We start from the raw sequence: 18,686 nt of genomic DNA, 5'->3' as shown, positions 1-18,686 counted from the left end.
GCATTTATGTACAACCAGAATTTAACTTGTAGCAGCAAAATAGTTTGCATAATAAGAAACAAATGAACATATTTAAATTCTTTTCAGAACTGAAAAGCGAAAGACTAAAGGATGTTTTTAAAACTAGCTGTCAAAAGTAGTTAAGAATAAAAGCATGCACTAATAAAACATTACTAGTGTTATAAAATTCCACTGCCATTGTAATTAATATCAAAATATCACAACTGGGGAGTTAAATTTAAGATATGAATTACTTCACTTGCACTAATAAATAACACAATGCATGTTAGCAAGAGTTGGAATGACCACGCCATTGAAGGGTTAATGGTTCTTGTTATGGTAGAAATTTAAATATCATGGGGAAGCACCTCCTGACCCAGCCATCACTGAGAATTATGCAGATTCAAATGGGAGCCACACAGGCTTTGATTTCCCCCAAGGATTGATGAACAAGTACAAAATAATAGAAAGTGACAGGAAGCAGATGACTGAGGTCTAATTTAATGTCATTCTAAAAGACAATATATCTTAAATTGGCCTTAGGAAAATTATGGGTTATAAATAAGAGAATAGAAACATGCACTTTATCATTTTAGTTCACTAATTTAAGTAGTAATCCTTTGAACAGACAAACAGTGAAACAATTGTCATTTGGCAATGAAAATTTGCAAAACTTAAGTAGGCGTACTTTGTTTGCATAATTTGCAATTTACAGAAAAGGCTGTAATCCTAAAAAGGGAAAGCCTATTAAAATTATGAAGCAATCTGTAGAATTTTACACAAATATTAATTTGAGACTGTCATGAAGACGAAGAATTGTTCTTAAAAACTATGATAAAATGTTGTGAGGATACGCTTAGGAACGGTTTGCAATTTTAGTAAAGGATTAGCTACACACACTTCTACAAAAATGAAAAAAAAATTATGCTGAAAGGATTTGTCTGAGAATAAAAGCCAGAATATTTCACTACTTTTATTGAGTAAGGATCAGAAATCGTCTTCTAAAGGACCAAGTTAAACATAAGCCATGCTTTAATCCAAATCGCCCAGACTTCTGAAGATGCTGCATCTAATATGTGCTTATTTAATTTTAAATTACAGAATTTATAAAAATATCAACATTTGCATAATCTGAAGCCATTCCATTTTACATCACAAATATTTTACATGCTTTGTAAAGCAACAGCATATTTTTACTCATCAGAAATGATGCTGTTCATTCTCCATGGTTTTTTTTTCAGTTCTTTAACATTAATGAAAAGAGGTATCCCAAACAAGATATTTGCTTTGATTTTTTTTCTCACTCAGAGTCTAAACATAGGAGATGAATTTTAATAATTCAAAATAGATTAACGCAACCTCAAATTAAAAATCTAACAATCAGACATAAAGCTTCGGAAAGACTCACTACAAAAACTCACATTAAAGCACTGTCAACAAAGTTATGAAGATTGTCTCCAAAAATAGAGGTTTACTAAGAAGCTTATTTTTACTGCCTCTTAAAAAAAAAAAGAAAAAAGAGAGACTAATAGCCAGTTTGAAAGCACTTAAAAATGCCTTCACAAAAAAAAAATCACAGGCTCCCAAATATAATCAACATAAGAGAAAGTAAAGTGGCATTGCTCAAGTACTCCATCTGCAATGTAATCACATGGTAGACCTGGGGGCATTTCAGCAGCGCTAACAGAACTGCCTCAGGAATCTACACAGCAGCCAGATGCCAGCCCTGGAAAAATGTGTAATACTGTATGATATCTACATCCTGTGACTGGTATTTAAAGACAAGACATAAGACTGGTCCTATGTCTAGGGCTGCATATATTTTCATTTTGTGTAGTGCCATTTTTCTTATAAGGATAAAATGAATAATGCTGATAAAATCTGTGCACCCTCAAAAGCTTCCTGAGAAAGAGCTAAAATAGTAATGCATAACACTGTACAGGCAAAAAAAAAAGTGTTGTAAAATTCAACTACAATTTGCTGACAGCAAACTAAACTTGGCAATTAGTGAACATATCAGTGTATTTGTATGTTTGAAATTTTTAGTGAAAAGAAGATGTCAAGGAAATTTCTCCCTCTAGAAGAATACTGCAAATATGTTACATACTAGGAGGAGCAATAATACATCTGTCAGACTGCCTTTCTAAAATGTGTTTTCTATACGTAATGAACATGCTTTTTAAAAAAAAACTGAGGCTCAAATCACCTTTATTTCCACTTTCCCATTAAAGTCAGCAAGTTTCTACAGATGATAACTTACACATTTTGGAAACAACGTAGAAGCTATTGCCATTGGAAAATCGTGCCTTGATTGATATGCTTCCTGACATCAGGTTGTTCTCCTGCATGCAGTGTCCATTGTTCAGTGACATTTGCTGCAATCTTCAAAACTACATTTTAGTCTATGTGATGTAAGAAATCTATCATTTTACTTAAAGAAAACTCAGAGAAAGAAGAGAAAGGGAGAGAAATGGTGACTATATTGAATACAGTAACTTGGATTAGGCAAGCAGTCTAGCAAATCTGAAAGAAAACTTCAGAGTACAGTTTCCTATAGTTTCCCTGAACATTCTCAGGGCTTCTGATCCATGGTACATCATCCAAGTGCATGACCTGGACAAAGTGTTGACTACAACTCAATCTGTCCAAGGAACTTGTGGTAACTAAACAAAAGAATACCTGAGAGAATCTTTGATGATGTAACAAAATTTCTCACAAATGAGATTGAAGCTCTTTAAAATTATATCTTCCTATCTCCAGGCTTGAGAATTTCCCTCACACTGTATGGTGGGAGCTGGTAGCTGGAGTCTCTTTCCACTCACAGCCAAGGCCCAGAGGATTGTCTTCCTGATTTGAAACCGTTTCCAAACTACCTTTAACCATGGGCCTTGTTCTGCATTCTGGAAGTATCAGGAAAACAGTGTTTATTCATATTACAAGCATTTTGTTTCATCTGATGTAACAGACACTTCACAGTACAACTTCAAAATTAACTTTAGAGTAAACTGAGCACCTGATAAATACTGTAATCACAAAGTAAGATCCTGCAGGTTAAAAGGTATGGCGCAGAACAATATAAATATTACCACTACTGCTTCTTGTGTGCTATAAGGCTGCAGAAATTGCCACTCAATCTAGGATTAAAAAAGATGTGGACACAAGTTTTATTTTCTTGCTTTGCCCACAAAATAAAAATAAATCTTGTCTAATGTATATGGGAATTTCTTTCTGCTATGCAATTTTCTGTTTCTCAGAGGAGAATGGTATTCTATAGGATATTTTGGAAGCCGACTTCTTCCAAACAAGCTGTTAGCAAAATACGCGTTTCAGTTTTTCAGTCTGCTGAGCATGACTACTTCCATACTTAATTACCTATCAGTTGGAATTTTAACAAAACAGACTATAATGCCTCCAATTGTAACTTAGGAGAGTACCATATGAATAATATGTTCATATTTGTCGAGTTCTAATGAATATAAATACAACTTTCTAGATAGTAATAGGCAAACATGACTATTAAGAAATGGAAAGTCAGAAAAAGTAGTTTTTTCCACATTTGGTTTTGACAGAGGAATAGATAAAATTGTAGAAGATACAAATCAGAAAGGATACACAGGTACTGAAAGAACTATTGAAGTCTTATCAGACTAGGAAACTGCATGCGACCTGTAAAAATCTCAAGCAGCTGATAATAAAAGTCTTACAACAAAAGAACCTGATGCATTAACAGTATGGAACTATATAACAGAGGCAAGTCCCACAGTGGGAGGTTAGGACTGGTATACAAGTATTCAAAGGCATGAGTTTAAAGTAAAGTTAGAAAAATAAAGACAGTAAGGTAATGCTGTGCATTGGTATCTACAAGGAAAACTCAAGATGTTCAATATATCGCAGACCATACAGTAGCCTTCACTTAAGAATTCTGAACCAACTGCTGTGTGCACTCAAATATTCGCTAATGAATACTTCTAAAAGATTTCAACGGAAGTGGGACCTTCACATAACTAGAGAATAGCAAACAATTTATTTTGAAAAAGGAAAAAAAAAAATAAATAAAAAAAAAATCAATGAAACTACAGAGCACTCTTAAGAAGCCATTAAATATTATGAAGTACTGTGCACCTTTTCTTTAGGTTTGAGTAAGACTAGATAGATGTATAAAAGGGGTGATGTCACATTTACAGCAATAACCAGCATCCTGCAAGAGGAAGCAAGAAGAATTTGGCTTAGAAAGAGAAAGGCTTAAAACAGATGATAACTGTTTAAAAACATATGGGAAGGAGGTAAACAGCAAGGAAGATGCACAGCTTTCTCAGAAAAAAAAACAATTAGCACAACAGGAAGAAGTTGATACTAAATAGATATGAAAATAGAATGGAAATAAGAAGCAAGCTTTTAACCACTCAAGAAATGAAAATCTCACACAGCCTTATTACAGTAAAACTGAGAGCAAAGAACCCAGCTAGCTTTTTAAAGAAGAATTTGATAAGTCTTCTACAGTATGGTTCCTAGTTGTAGTGCAAGACTGACCCTGACATTATGGTCCTTTCTAGTTCTACATTTTCAAAGCCTCAGATGAATTTGGACATTTAAAAAAGACCTTTGATAGACAAATACAATAGTGATGCTAGTTTTAACTTGTCTGCAGTTACTTGGAAGACTTAATGCTACATTTCTCTTTCCTCAAAAATCAAAACATTTTTTGCCAGTTATGACAACTAGAAGTAATTCTGATGGTCTGTTTCCTTGCTTTAGAAATTTTTTAAAGGTATTTTATGGATCTTGAGAGATATTTGCTTATCCATTAAGCGTTCAACAGGTACTTGGTTGTCTACACAAAATTTGTTTACAGAAATGTCTGCTCTATGGAGTATTGGAAGGGCAAAGCCAGCACAGCATTAACATGTTTGTTGTGAATTATCCAAATTATTTGCTGTTTTGTGTGTGTATGTGTTTTGTTTTAAAATTTTTTATTTTAGCAAGATATGTTCAGTTTTCCCCTTTCACAGAACCTGAAAAATTAGTCACTAGACCAAGTTCTGTGCTTTCTCAGTAAGATGAGAGCCAGTTCAAAACAGTGGGAGGAGAATGAGAAGAAACATTATCTCTTTCTGTTGCAGTTCCAGTACATAGAATACATGTAATGCTTTTTGTGTTTGCTAGTACATTGACTTACACTAATGATTCCATAATTAGGCAAAGTTAGATCATTTATATCTATATCAGAAAATCTGTGCCTTTATAGGGATATGTAGACTGCATTATAATTTCATCTGTGAGTCTCCATATTAGAACAAAGAGCACAATGCTTTAACGCAATTATAATTCTAAACTATGAATAAAAACAACCTTCAAAAGAGAACTTCAATCAACTGCTCAAATTTAATTGTCACCTAACCTTTTTAACTTCACTTCTTCCCTGAGTAATCAGATGCACAAAACAGAATCAAGTAAGTGTTCTCACTGCCCCGGTGTAGCTGAATACACAAATAATTTACCTTCTAAATATAGTTCTCTGAATTGCACATTATTAAATGTTAAAACCTACAATGTGCATATCTGTTGTTCTTAGCTTCCCCTGTATTTTTTTTAATCTAATTCTTCACATCCAGAAAGCATTTGAATAATTTTACACAATGAAGCTTAAATTTGCACGGCATAAACATTTATACACTTAGATGATGTTTTTTTTCTTCTTCACATACCATTTTCTCTTTCTACACAGTCTTCCCCCTTCTAGTACCAGAGGTGTGAGGATCAGTAGTGATAACGGACTGTAAGCAAGCTTTAACACAAAGAAGTGGAGCTACATAATTTTAAGGCCGTTGGCTGACAATCATGCTGTGGTTAAACCTTTGTTCACTGGTTCACCCTGGAAATAAGACTAAAACACGGCGTGCTTCGACCTTACTCAATACATCCTTAGTCCTCTTGCAGAACACCTGTATTTTGGGCAATCTGCACAAACAAGGATGGTGACAATTCTGGTAACTAACAAAACCGACCTTTCGTTCTGTCATACAATAGGACATTGCTCAGAAATTTTATAAATCCACTCATTCCATGCTAGGAGGAGGTGTATTTTTGCAGAAGCTCTTTCATTCCTTCTCTGAAGTGTGTTGGCCTACTAAGGAGAAAATTTGCTTCTGCACCGTATAGTGGCAACTTTGAACAAGAGGCCAGCTCAAATTTGCAGTCAATGTATGAAATTACACTTACATAATATCTATATAGCTTGCCACTTAGCCTGATAGAACTTTTCTTTTTCTTTGAACAATTGCTGTCTTTAAGAATCAAGGACATAACCTGGGGGGAAAAAAATAAATCATATTTATCAAGAATTTGTGTGAAATCATTTTTTGAGCACAATATATTGAAGTGTAACAATTTGGTAGACAGCATAGAACTCAGATGACTTAGATTTCTGGAGCAGAATTTTGTTGGCTCAGGGTAATCTTACAATTACAAATATCTGCATGTAGTTTCCTTGCTATGACCGCAGAAGATTCACAATTACACTGAAACAACACTTTAGCTCACAGTACAGGCTGCAACACGCTCTTGATTCACAGTCACCTGATTGTTGTCTGAACTGTGAGAGCTCTTTAGAAGCCCAATAAAGTAGAATCCTTTTTTGAAAGAAGAACATATGAGAAAAGTACAAGACTGGCAAACCACTTCCTGCCACTCAGCAAAGAGAAACGTATACAACCTGCCAGATAATGAATCGCTCAAGTTGTTGAATTGATATAATGAAGTAGATAGGAATACTGAAATTATCAATGTGTCTGAGTGAAAGATAATCAGCAGAGAAAACCAAGCTGGAAATAATTCAGAAGTTGGTGGCCATCCTGAATGGTGCCAGCACACAGATGTTAATCACTAACTCTGGACAAAATCGTAGAACCATAGAATTGCCCAGGTAGGAAAAGACCTTAAAGATCATCAAGTGCAACCACAACCTAACCATATTACCCTAAATCTAACAGCCCTCTGCTAAATCATGTCCCTGAGCACCACATGCAAACGGTTTTTAAACACTTCCAGGGGTGGTGACTCAATCACCTCCCTGGGGAGCCTATTGCAGTGCTTAACAACCCTTGCTGTAAAGAAGTTTTTTCTAATATCGAACCTAAACCTACCCTGTTGCAACTTGAGCATTTCCCTTCACCCTGTCACCAGTGAGAAGAGACCAGCCCCGCTCTCCCTGCAAGCACCTTTCAGGTACTGGAAGAGAGCAATAAAGTCTCCCCTCAGCCTCCTTTTCCCAGACTGAACGGCCCCAGTTCCTTCAGTCTCTCCTCACAGGCCATATTCTCCAAGCCCTTCCCCAGCCTTGTTGCCCTTCTTTGGACCTGCTCCAGCACTTCCATGTCCTTTCTGTACTGAGGTGCCCAAAACTGAACACAGCACTCGAGATGAGGCCTCACCAGTGCCAAGTACAGGACAGGATGACTTCCCTGGTCCTGCTCACCACCCCATTCCTGATACAAGCCAGGATGCCATTGGCCTTCTTGGCCACCTGGGCACACTGCTGGCTCATACTCAGCTGACTGTCCATCAGCACACCGAGGTCCCTTTCCTTCAGGCAGCTTTCAAGCCACTCCTCCTCAAGCCTGTAAAGTTGCCTGGGGTTGTTGTGACCAAAATGCAAAATACTGCAGCTTAAAATGAGATCTGAATAACAGAAGGCTGGAGGGGACAACAGAATTCTCTGATGTTCTGGATGCACTTGAGAAAGTATTTGGTTAAGTCAGCACAGCCTGGTAGTCTACTACATAAATATGCTCAGATGTACAAAGTTTTAAGTAGGCATATTTCTCAGTGTGTTACAACAAAAAGCTGTTCAGCAAGAAAATGGAACTGTATGAGTTCAGCAACAAATTCTAGAAATGAATTTATTTTTACATCCTTGAAACAGGCAAGTCACTGTAAGCCAACTAGATGATTTTGATGTAAATCTCTATATATTACTCTGAAATAATACATTAGTTTTTAAATGGTAGTTCTTATTTTAATACTGAATTAAAGTAATTCATCAAGATTCAAAAACAAAAAATGCAGCAAATGATATATTAAAAGAAGAAAAGCAACAAGCTAAAAGTCTACACTTTTACAGGGTTACAAAGAACAAGTGTTAAAGCACAAAATATTAGCTTAATAAAATTACAGTATAAGGTACATACAATTACACCTGTGTGATATACAGTCTATATACAGTGATATAAGTCTAGTGCATGCACTGTAAACAGGCCTCGTCTTTTGGGATCTTTTGGGCATCATTTGAATAAACAAAAATTAATTTAAGGGAATTATAGTATGAAAAAGTCATCAAGAAGTGCACAACTATATATTGTCTCTTTTACAGACAAAGGGCCCTCATGTTAAAATTTAAACAGCTAACATTCACACACTGATTTAAAAAAAAAAAAAAAACAACTCCCGTTGAATATTTCAGGACTCAATTATTTAGAAACATTGAGGAAAAGTTGCACCAAATCACAAAATAGTATTTGTGAATCAAATTAAAAAGACAAAAATAAAACAAATATAATTTTCAATTTTATCTTTTAGGGTTTTTTTTTCTTATGTTCAGGTTTTAGGCGAGTAATTACCTTTGAGTGTTTACAACAATTAAAGAATAACAATGATTAATTAGGAAAGAAAGTGAAGAATACTAATCAATCCTTATGACAGTTTTTCTTCTCCCACCTCAAGCCTTTTCGTCACCCACAAAGAATGTGTTTTCTATACTGTTCAGATTCTTTGAAAAAACATTCATATTCTTGTCCATTCACACAAAACTCTCTTAGTGAGCATTGTTTTAGGAGGAGTGGGTGGTAGGCAGGGGGCACAGGATGTGGAGAGAACAGATAGGATGTCAGGTGAAGATGGAAAGCTGTGCCCTCTCTAACCAGCTGAGGACTCTGCATGATTGTTTTCTTACAAATAATACCTGTGGGTGTTGAAACTGTTCAGAGAATCTATCAAACATACTCTTTCACTTTGCTGTTGTAACTCCATAAAATTTATTCTCATTTCAAAAGACTCTCGGCAATAATACCTGTAGGTGGTTGAGTAATTTAGAGAAAATCTGTCAAACCCACTTCCACAGACTTTAGCAATAGAATTCAGTAATTACTTTCAAAGTTGTAAAATGCAATGATTTATTTTCAGTATATTCAGAAAGTTCTAAATTGAGCTTTTATGTTTTATTTGAATGACTTCTAATAAGTGTAGTTGAAGAAGTAACTCGAAGAGTAGATCTAATAATTGTGCAGCATTTCACTTAACTCACAATAGAAGAATGTCAGTGCTGCACTTAAGTAATAGATATGACATTACTGCATGTATGCTCCCATTTTCATGCAGGAAGACAGTCCACATTTAGTTGTCTCCTTACATAACTCTAAAATGATACATCTGAAACTAACCTTGATTCAATCTTCTCTGTGCAAAACTACAGAATATTTATGAACAATGTAACTCAAGAACTCCTACTCCTGCCCAGCAGATATTCTTAATATTTCTTAATTCAGAATAATATGATGGAGTTGAAAACTCAGAATTTTATTGTAAATCTGGTAATACCCAAGAGTTTTCCTAAGTGCCCCCACATTCAGGCATACATTCAAATTCCTTTGCCTAACAACCTACCCTTGTCAACTGCGACAAATGAGTGAACGATTATACAGTCTAGCCTATGGCAAATACAATGTATTTTGACCATACTCAATCCCTAAAGAAAGGAAGTCAGTCCAAGATGAACTGATAGAATCTAGAAGCACGCAAAGACAGTTAAAATGCACAATTTTAGTCATTTGACAAATTCTTAGAATCCAGGTTTGGGTGATCAAAATTACTTTACATGCCATTAAATCAAAGACTATAAATGCGGAGCACTCAAAAGAAGTCAAATCCATATTTCTATGCAGAGATGCACTTATTTCAAATAGGTACAGGCATCATTTTGTGTTAATTCAATTACAGGACCGGCAATGTAATGGAAAAGAGTGAATTCTCTTCCCCTTTCCAACAGCAAAGAATACGTGCCCTGTTAAGATTCACTTGGTTACGTATGTGGTGATGATTCCAAGTCTAGTCAAATAGGAGTTGCAAATGTGACGGACAAAGATGTTGGATGCTGCTGTAACTTCCTTAGTCCCAAACGCTTAATTTCTAATTTGCAAAAGAATCTCATCTCATTTGTGGTCTATGCTTTGGCTTCTATGCATTTTCTTAGTATATTCTATACATTTCTAGAAAACATTGATATTCAAACAGAGAGAAGCAAAAAATAATGGAAGTTAACGATGAAAAACAATCCAGAAATGACATTCTAAGAGTCTTAATTTAATTCTTTACTCACATTTTCAGACACATTTCCTCTCACCACTACATTCTCTCTGCGGAAGGAACTGGTTAAATTATAGCAAAAAAGCACAGGACTTTATTTGCAAATCACCTCAGCAGAGCAAGGGTTATCTCATTGGAAACATGAAGCATGAGTACCATTACCACCCAAGGTACTGTAATGCTTTGAATTCAAAAGAGATTTATAAATTACATATCAGTAGAAGAAAAAACAGAAGCAATATATTTATTGCTGCTTATAAAAACGAAAAGATTATCAGTCATCCTCTTAATAAACATGCTGTATCTGTGCACTTAGACAAATCAGCCTTTTCTATACAAAGAAGGCTTTAATTATCCATTTTACAATAATCTCAACCAAATTTTCTTTCTCACTAAATAAAGCAGTGTGTGATTACTGGATTTGACAAAACCATCCTTCATGCTTTCTAGACATAACTGTTAATCCCACATCTTTCAAAAATATATTTCAGAAGAATTTAGGACTTCCAATAATTTCCCTGGGAAGAAAAACTCTCTACAGATATTCTGTATTCAAAATGCAATCCAATATATAGCAGAAATTCCTTCTATGTTGTATCAATCAAGTGCCACCTATTTTGAAAAGAGAGGAAAAAAAAATAAAATAAAAACCTAGTTAAAGTATCAAAATTTTCTTACAAGATAAGTAGCTCAGAGAAAATTTTCCTCTGATAAATGTTTATGAAAAATCAGAAGGAGCCATTTATTATTTATTTCATAAATCAACAGATAGAACACTTGGCTCAAATCTGAAACATCACAATATTAACTCACTGTGATAACAAAGCTTTGGTTATCACCCCTCGTAGGTGCCGAATCAAATCAATGTTATAATTTTTTAAGTATCTGGTAACAGCTGAACTATTTAGAAAATAATTGTTTCTTAGATGTATTTTAATGTTGGTTTGAGAAAAAGAAAATGCTCACATTTTTTTACAGACTACCAAATGAACAAGGCTGAAAAACAGCAAAAATTGTCTTACTTGTCCTGTCCTAAACAGTTTTGTGACAAGGTAAATGAATTATTCCATACAGACAGACATACAAGCCCCAAAGTGATGGAAATAAATAGGGCTTTGAAATAACAGTGTTATTTCAATACAGCTTTTGCTTTCAGAATAATTACCTATGCACAAACTCTAGATGGCAACATTGCACTTACGGTATTACTAAAACAAAATGTCATGCTAAGTCCCTACATATTCTCTTTATCAACATTTTATGTGCCACAGATCTATAGCCTCTTATTATAAGTGTAATGAAGCAGAAGTTATTGAAGCATTTTATTGATTGCTCAGATCACAAGTTTACTGTCATACTGAATTGGCACCTTACTTGCTGAAGCAAACTGCTGACACCTTTTTAAAAAAGTGACAACTACATCTATTTCATGACCAGAAATCCATTTTCATCTCTATCAAGACAAGAATGCAATTTTCACTTCATTTAACTGATGTTAGGCCTGCTCAAGGCATGACACTTAGAAAAAGACACAAGTTTAAGGTTCTTAAAATACTTCTGGTAACTAGAATGCAGTTCAGTTGCGGGAAAAATTTCAACCATCACTCAAACGATAAACAATACAACATGATAAGAATCACTTATCTGAACTAACAAGAGGGCAGTATTTTCTATCAGTTTCAAACTGCAACACCATTTCCATATTCTGTTAATAAGCTGTGTTGAAATATTACACTTCCACCTAAAATCTTGCTTTACACAAAGTTTACTCTAACACGATGTTATTTCCTGAGTGGTCCCTACACAGGTCAAACTGACAAAAAATTCATTTCCACGTGACCTCTGAAGATTGAAATAAAGATACTTAACACCTCCTCCCCAGTGTGAGTCAATGTCACATAAAATTAGATGAGCAGAAGCTGCAACCAAGAGGAAACTTAAATATTTACGTCTAAAATAAGGCAGGGGGAGGTGGTGAGTGAGGTGAACTCAGGCTGTTCACTAACAACACAAATGCAAGCTAGGGTTGAACAGGAAATCAGAAAGTTTCTTTTTCTTCTTTTCAAGGGGTATCAGTTATAATGCCATCTTTAGCAAAATATAATCTGATTTTCTGAAAATAGCATTACAAATTACTAAATTGTAATATTCTGATAACTCTGTCAATTAATATGGATATAAAGTATGCATGAAAAACATTTATTAAAAAATACTTGGCAAATAAAATGTATCACTTGTTAGTTTCCACCAGCCTAAACACTTGCAAAAGGGTTCTAAATAGCAGTTAGTTTATATTTTAATTCTGGGGGGAAAAAAACAACACATAAAAGAATCATTAGAAATCTTACCACACAAAAAATTTGCTGAAATCTGGGAAAACCAATTGAAGAGTCATTACACGTATGTTTCTTACAGAGAACAAAAAAGAAAAGTTGTGGAGAGAAACTTCTGTATTTGTTTCATGGATGGACTGGATGCAATCAGCCTTCAGTACTTGAGTTGGCTATTTCAAAACAGTAGTGAAAGATAATAAAAGAAATGTATTTTTTCTTTTCTCTTTGTTCTAATAGGTGCATTATTTCATTACAAAAAAAAAAATCAGCATCATTTTTCATGGATCTATGTAGCAAAATGAGGAAAAACTTATGAACTATGATGTCTCTGTATTCAGCTTAGAATAATAACAGCAAAGCTGTTGCATGTACTCTTGAAATAATACATTTAAGGTAGAATTCCCATAGCTGAAATGTAGAATTACAGATGAATAGTAGAATCAGCCAATAGTTTTATTCTCTTTCATTGTGGCTATTTTCAAATTTTATGAAATATTACTTTAATGTAAATTGCTGTGGTTCAAACGATTAAATATCATTACTATAAATTCTGCTAGATCAAGCTAACAAACATTCAACACAATTTCCTGTCACTTCTCATCCCAGCTCAGTGCCCTCATCCCCACATATAACATGCCTGCAGTAAGGTAAAAGGAAACTGAAAAGAACCTTAGGATAGGCTATGTTTGTTACCTACTGCATTGAAGTTTTGCTAAGTTCATGCAAGTATCATATGTGCAAAACCATTTAAATACACTTAAAGCAACTTGTCATGCTCAAATATTTATACCTATACATTTTTCATAATAAATCTTAACTGTGGCAGTGACTGGGATTATTCTTTCATTTACCTGGTCATATGTATTCTGTGCCATTTACTACAGGACAGACAAACAGCTTGAATAAAGTGTAATTCTAAATGAAGAAAATGTTTAAAAATCATTAATATCATTTTAAAAGGTATTTGAGTCTTCTCTTTTGGTCTCTGTTTAGCTGTGCTAGGCCGGTGAATGACAGCTTCCCTGCTTGAAGCATACAGAAAGCACAGCCTTCCTCATTCACTGTCAGTACTATGGCCTTTTCACACGTTCTCTCCACAGCAGTGTTTGTCCCCAAACACTGGAACCCAGCACAATGGCATTCCTACTTCAACACCCCCACCAAGAGCACCACTACATATGAAGAATGTTAATGAGATGGACATCCCCCATCTCTGAAAGTGTTAACTATGTCTCCTGCTATCAGATATAATGTTATTTCTATTGTTAGGTGTTACATTTCACTTGAGTGCAGTTTCATTTTTCAGTTGTTTTTCTTCTGGAAACATCATTAATAGAAACTACAGCAACTGGACAAAAAGATTTTAAAAAGTTTTGCACGCATTTACCCAATTACATTATTTACATAATAACCCAGATTTTAACAATTATATTTATTAAGGCATCTCAGAAATTCCAAGAGTCACCAAAGCAGCGCGTTTAAGATTGTAAGGCCTAAGGCTGCCATCTGAAATACTAATAACAAAATAATTCTAACAGTACTGTGTTTAAATTCCTCCCCCCCCACCCCCCTCCCTTTTTTTTTTTTTTTTTTTTTGGTGTTTTAATAGAAAACTGCATTTCACAGTCACAGAATTCATGGCAGTGAAATGTCATAATAAGCTTTATCAAGATTTTAGTGAAGCTGCTACAATATTTTAGAGATATACAAATGCAATTAGAAAGAATTGAAAGGAAAAAAGATCAGTAGGCTTTTGTAGTACAGTGTTTAAAGGGGTTTTTTTGTTGTTTTTTTTTTTTCCCCCCCTATCTCTTTCATTTCAGGCACTGCACAAACCTTTTCCCAAACATCAAGTACTCTCAGTATTACCTAGTTCTCTCCACCTTACGTTATTCTCAAGGAATACCAATTGCAGAACACCGACAGCCTTCTTTGAAAAGGTACAAAGACTGCAGCAAAGAGATGGTAACTCCTCACTGCTCCCTTCCTCTGGGGCAAGAAGCAATAGCGTGCTTATAAAAAGCACTGAGCAGTGCAACTGCACAGTATGGACCAGAAGCTAAGTATTGTTTTAATTCAATACGAGCATTTTAAATTGAATTCCAGGTGGATTTTAATAGAAGTAACATGTATTTACATATTATTTGTTGGTTTTTGTATTTGATTTCTATGGACAGAGTATATTAGGAAAATAATATGGGATCAAAGAATTTCCTCCTGCCACTTTTTTTTTTTTAACCTCCATTCCATTTTTATTACAGTGAGTGGAGAAAATAACTAAAAATAATGAAAACTGTCAAAGTAATGCCGCAATAAATAGAAATGAATGCATTTTTGTAATACTGTCAGATTTTGTGCTGGGATAAATGCTGTACACAGTTACGATAGTCACGCTGTCAGGCCTTGGCACAACAGGACAAACCGATAGAGTTTTTTGATTGAAGGTCCTGGATTTTTTTACGACCACACATCCTAACCTTGCATCTGTACCATCAAACAATTTACTCTTCACCAAAAAACTTGTTTTAGTTATTTATAAAAAAGCTCAGCATAGTGAGAAGACTGTTATTTCAAGGTGTTTTCATAACTACAGTATAAAATAGCCTATTTTACCACTTTTATGTTCAGTACTAATAAAACTTCAGGTACAAAATGATCCAAAAAATTAAGACAATTTAAATTGATTTACATGTTATATATTATCTTCGAGGTAATACAATTTAAACTAACACAAGCTTTCAATACATTCACTGCACAAAACACTTAACATCCTTGTGATGTAAAAGCACTGAAATGAATTGGAAAAGTTTACTAAAATATTTTAATCGTAAGTTTTTTTTTTAATCAACAACTGCCATCCACATAAACATACATTTATCCCTGTCAGCTGAAGACTCTTAAAAGCTGAAAATATCCAGCAACGCCATACTGAACTTCTGTATATATGTGAGCCTTTCGGCATAAAGAAACACTTGCCTCCAGAAGAGATTTCACATCTGTGAAAATTGTTATGATTTCGGTCATTTATAATTTCCAGCTAAACAATGCTGCACAATCACCAGAGGAATAATTCATACAAGTTAATTTTCTGAAACTTCTTTACACGTACTTTATAATGATGAGCAAAAAGTTGTTGATATTGACAGACTTGCATATAAATTTTTATTTTTGCCTGCTTTACTCTGCTAATTACTTCTATACTTGCTTAATACTTGTAAGCAAGCTGTATATTTTTTCTAGAAGAGCAAAGGCTGTGGAAAGTAATATATCTCATTCCTATGGCCTTTGTGACAGGCAGCATTGTCTTTAAAGTGAAGACTGTAAATAAAATGTGTAAAGACATTTCTCAGTCTTTAATGTATTGCTAAACTGACGCAGAAACATTTTGAAACACGCTTTTCTTTTCTGCTTGTTTCTCTCTCTCTCTCACACACACACACTCTCATTTCTGGTTTTGGTTGTTTTCTTTTTTTGTTTGTTTGATTTCTTTTTGCTGACCACTATTAGCTCTAGACAGGAATAGTCTCTTGTAGTCAATTCTCATTTCTCTTTATGGATCTGACAGCAGGAGGTGCTGTATAAACAGTGTGAGTGACACTTTGCTTGCACTTCTCCTCCCCCTTCCTACACAGACTGGTAGTATGATAGTCATTCTTAACTCTGGGGCTTGAGATCGTTTTGAAATTCTAGTTTCCTAGCTGGTTGGTTAATTTCTACATAGTATATTTCCTGGAAAATCTGTACATGCTTTTTATACATAATTAATCTCTTAATCTTTAAAAATGTGAACATAAGTAAATACCCTAAACTAGACCTTTTCCTTTTTTTGTTTTTATTTCCTAAAATAAAACACATGGTTTGAAAAAAAAAAAAAATAAATAAAAATCTTCTTGCTACAAAGCTATGAATATATTCACTCTCTGTATTCTACGTTTGTCTTTTTTTTTTTTCAAAATAAAATGCATTTCTGATAATAAACGAAAAATAAGAAAAAATCTTTAAAGGCATGTGCATAGTAATTAAGTATGGGGTTTTGTAAATGTTATAGTTATTGAATCTTTCATAATGCAACACTAGTTACATGTTTTATTTATTTAACAAATAAATCTTTCGGCTAAATAATCGTTTAGATTAGCTTTAGGAGAAGATCTATGGGACCATTAAAAACTGCAGTGCAGAACAAGCTATGAAAAAATCACTGCTTTATAGAATTTCCACATAAGGAGCAACACGGCTAAGCACAGCATGCAGCAAGAAAACAGGATACATATGACATCTCTTACCAAAAGAGATACACAATTAAATCCTTTACTGTTGCCTTTGTGATTACAGGATACGTATTTCATTTTCCTTAAAGGTAATGCAGTTCATGCAATATATGTCACACTTCCTTATGGCACAGTACCAACTGTTGTTTTTTATAGAAACAGTACATTGCAAAATAAAAACAAAAAAGCAGGCTTTTAAGAAGTGGGACAACTCACCGGCTTGCAACAGTTTGCAGACTTGTAATCGTTGGTGCAGGGCCAATAGAGCTTCTTGGATATAAATCTTTCCTCTTAAGAGGCTGAAACCTTCTCTCCCTGAGACCCAAACAGGTCCATGCAAAAGTGTGATGGAATTTTGCAGGCATCTATCAAGCACAGGAGCTAAGCAAAAAAAAAAAAAGGAGAAAAAAAATGCATTCTTTTGATCTAACCAAAATATAGTCTCTAACACAGCCTCAGCAGTAGAACTAACTCTTAATATCTATTATTTATATCTGACCTGGGTTAAGTCTTGGAAAAGCAAGTCCTGCATTTCCAGTGGCCACCATGAAGGACGTATTTATATTGAGACACCCCCCATGAAAGACTCATAGGCTTCGTGAGCACACCTGAATAGTTCTGAAGTGTGCCTAACTAGCTGCACAGAGTGTCATGGTGTGCACTGATTGCCTTATCTTCTCATTTATCACAGATGAGTTGGAACCAACCTTGCTGAAATCTACTTGCATTGTCCTGATAAAATTGCAAGATCCATGTTGTTTCTGTACACAGTTTCCTGTTGAGGAGCTTACATACACCAAACACATTTCAAATGGTACCACACATAAAATATAATCAACAGTTATTAAGTAATTTTATTATAACTTTCTCATTGCTACTACTTGAAAAACAATTCCTAACAAATAAAAAAAAATAAATCAGTGTAGCTGTTTAATAATCACAGAAGGCCAAATGAAACAATGGACTGAACTGATTCATGGTGATGGTCTCAACAAGATCTTTATTTGCTTTTCCTGGATTTCAAATCACTGTAAAGGTTGAAAACATTCTCTCTCAGGGACATAACATCTCTATGCATCACAAATAAGGAACGATTATTTTGCCTTCAGGCATTACTGAGATTCACATACTTTACAGGTACTTTGTATTTTACTCTATTTTGTAATGCACACATGGCTCTTTCTTCTGTGACAAAATAAAACAGCATTAACTAGCATTTCAGGAATTTGCTTTGTATTGTAAAAAAGAGGAGAGGAGAGGGAGAGGAGAGGGAGAGGAGAGGGAGAGGAGAGGGAGAGGAGAGGGAGAGGAGATGAATTACACTTCATTTATTTTATTGAGACAAAGTTTCAATTCAGACATGACAAATATTTAGCCTCATTATCTGCTTAGTCAGCTGCAAAAGCAGAGAATGATCTAAGACCATAATTTAGAAACTTCCATATATGAGTTCTTGGACAAAGAAGGAATGAAACTTTCAGTTAAATCCATCTTCAAAAATAACTGGAAAATATACTACTGTAATTTGCTAAAGTGAATCCATTTTATGAATGAATTCAGTACATGGCTAATCAAAACCACGTTTATTTTTCTGAAAGGCACAACTTTTTAAAAAAATTATATTAAAAGCCAAGTCTTCTGACTTCCAAAACTTTGTGATATCTTATTTAGTCAGCCATTTAATACATGCTCACATAAGTAGTCCTGAGAGCTTCCTTATACTAAGTTA

The 18,686-nt window shown here is 34.5% G+C and overlaps 1 long non-coding RNA gene across 1 annotated transcript in view; it reads right to left on the bottom strand.

The window, feature by feature from the left end:
• LOC125695515 (uncharacterized) overlaps window positions 1-18,686 on the bottom strand; it is a 175,238-nt gene that overhangs the window by 119,399 nt on the left and 37,153 nt on the right. The window contains exon 5 of the long non-coding RNA XR_007377977.1: window positions 17,174-17,338. This is a non-coding gene — a long non-coding RNA (uncharacterized LOC125695515). The remainder of the gene's footprint in view (window positions 1-17,173; window positions 17,339-18,686) is intronic.

The sequence above is a fragment of the Lagopus muta genome, chromosome 6, assembly GCF_023343835.1.
Source record: "Lagopus muta isolate bLagMut1 chromosome 6, bLagMut1 primary, whole genome shotgun sequence".
Taxonomy (NCBI): domain Eukaryota; kingdom Metazoa; phylum Chordata; class Aves; order Galliformes; family Phasianidae; genus Lagopus; species Lagopus muta.
This window is presented reverse-complemented; position numbering and strand designations above follow the sequence as displayed.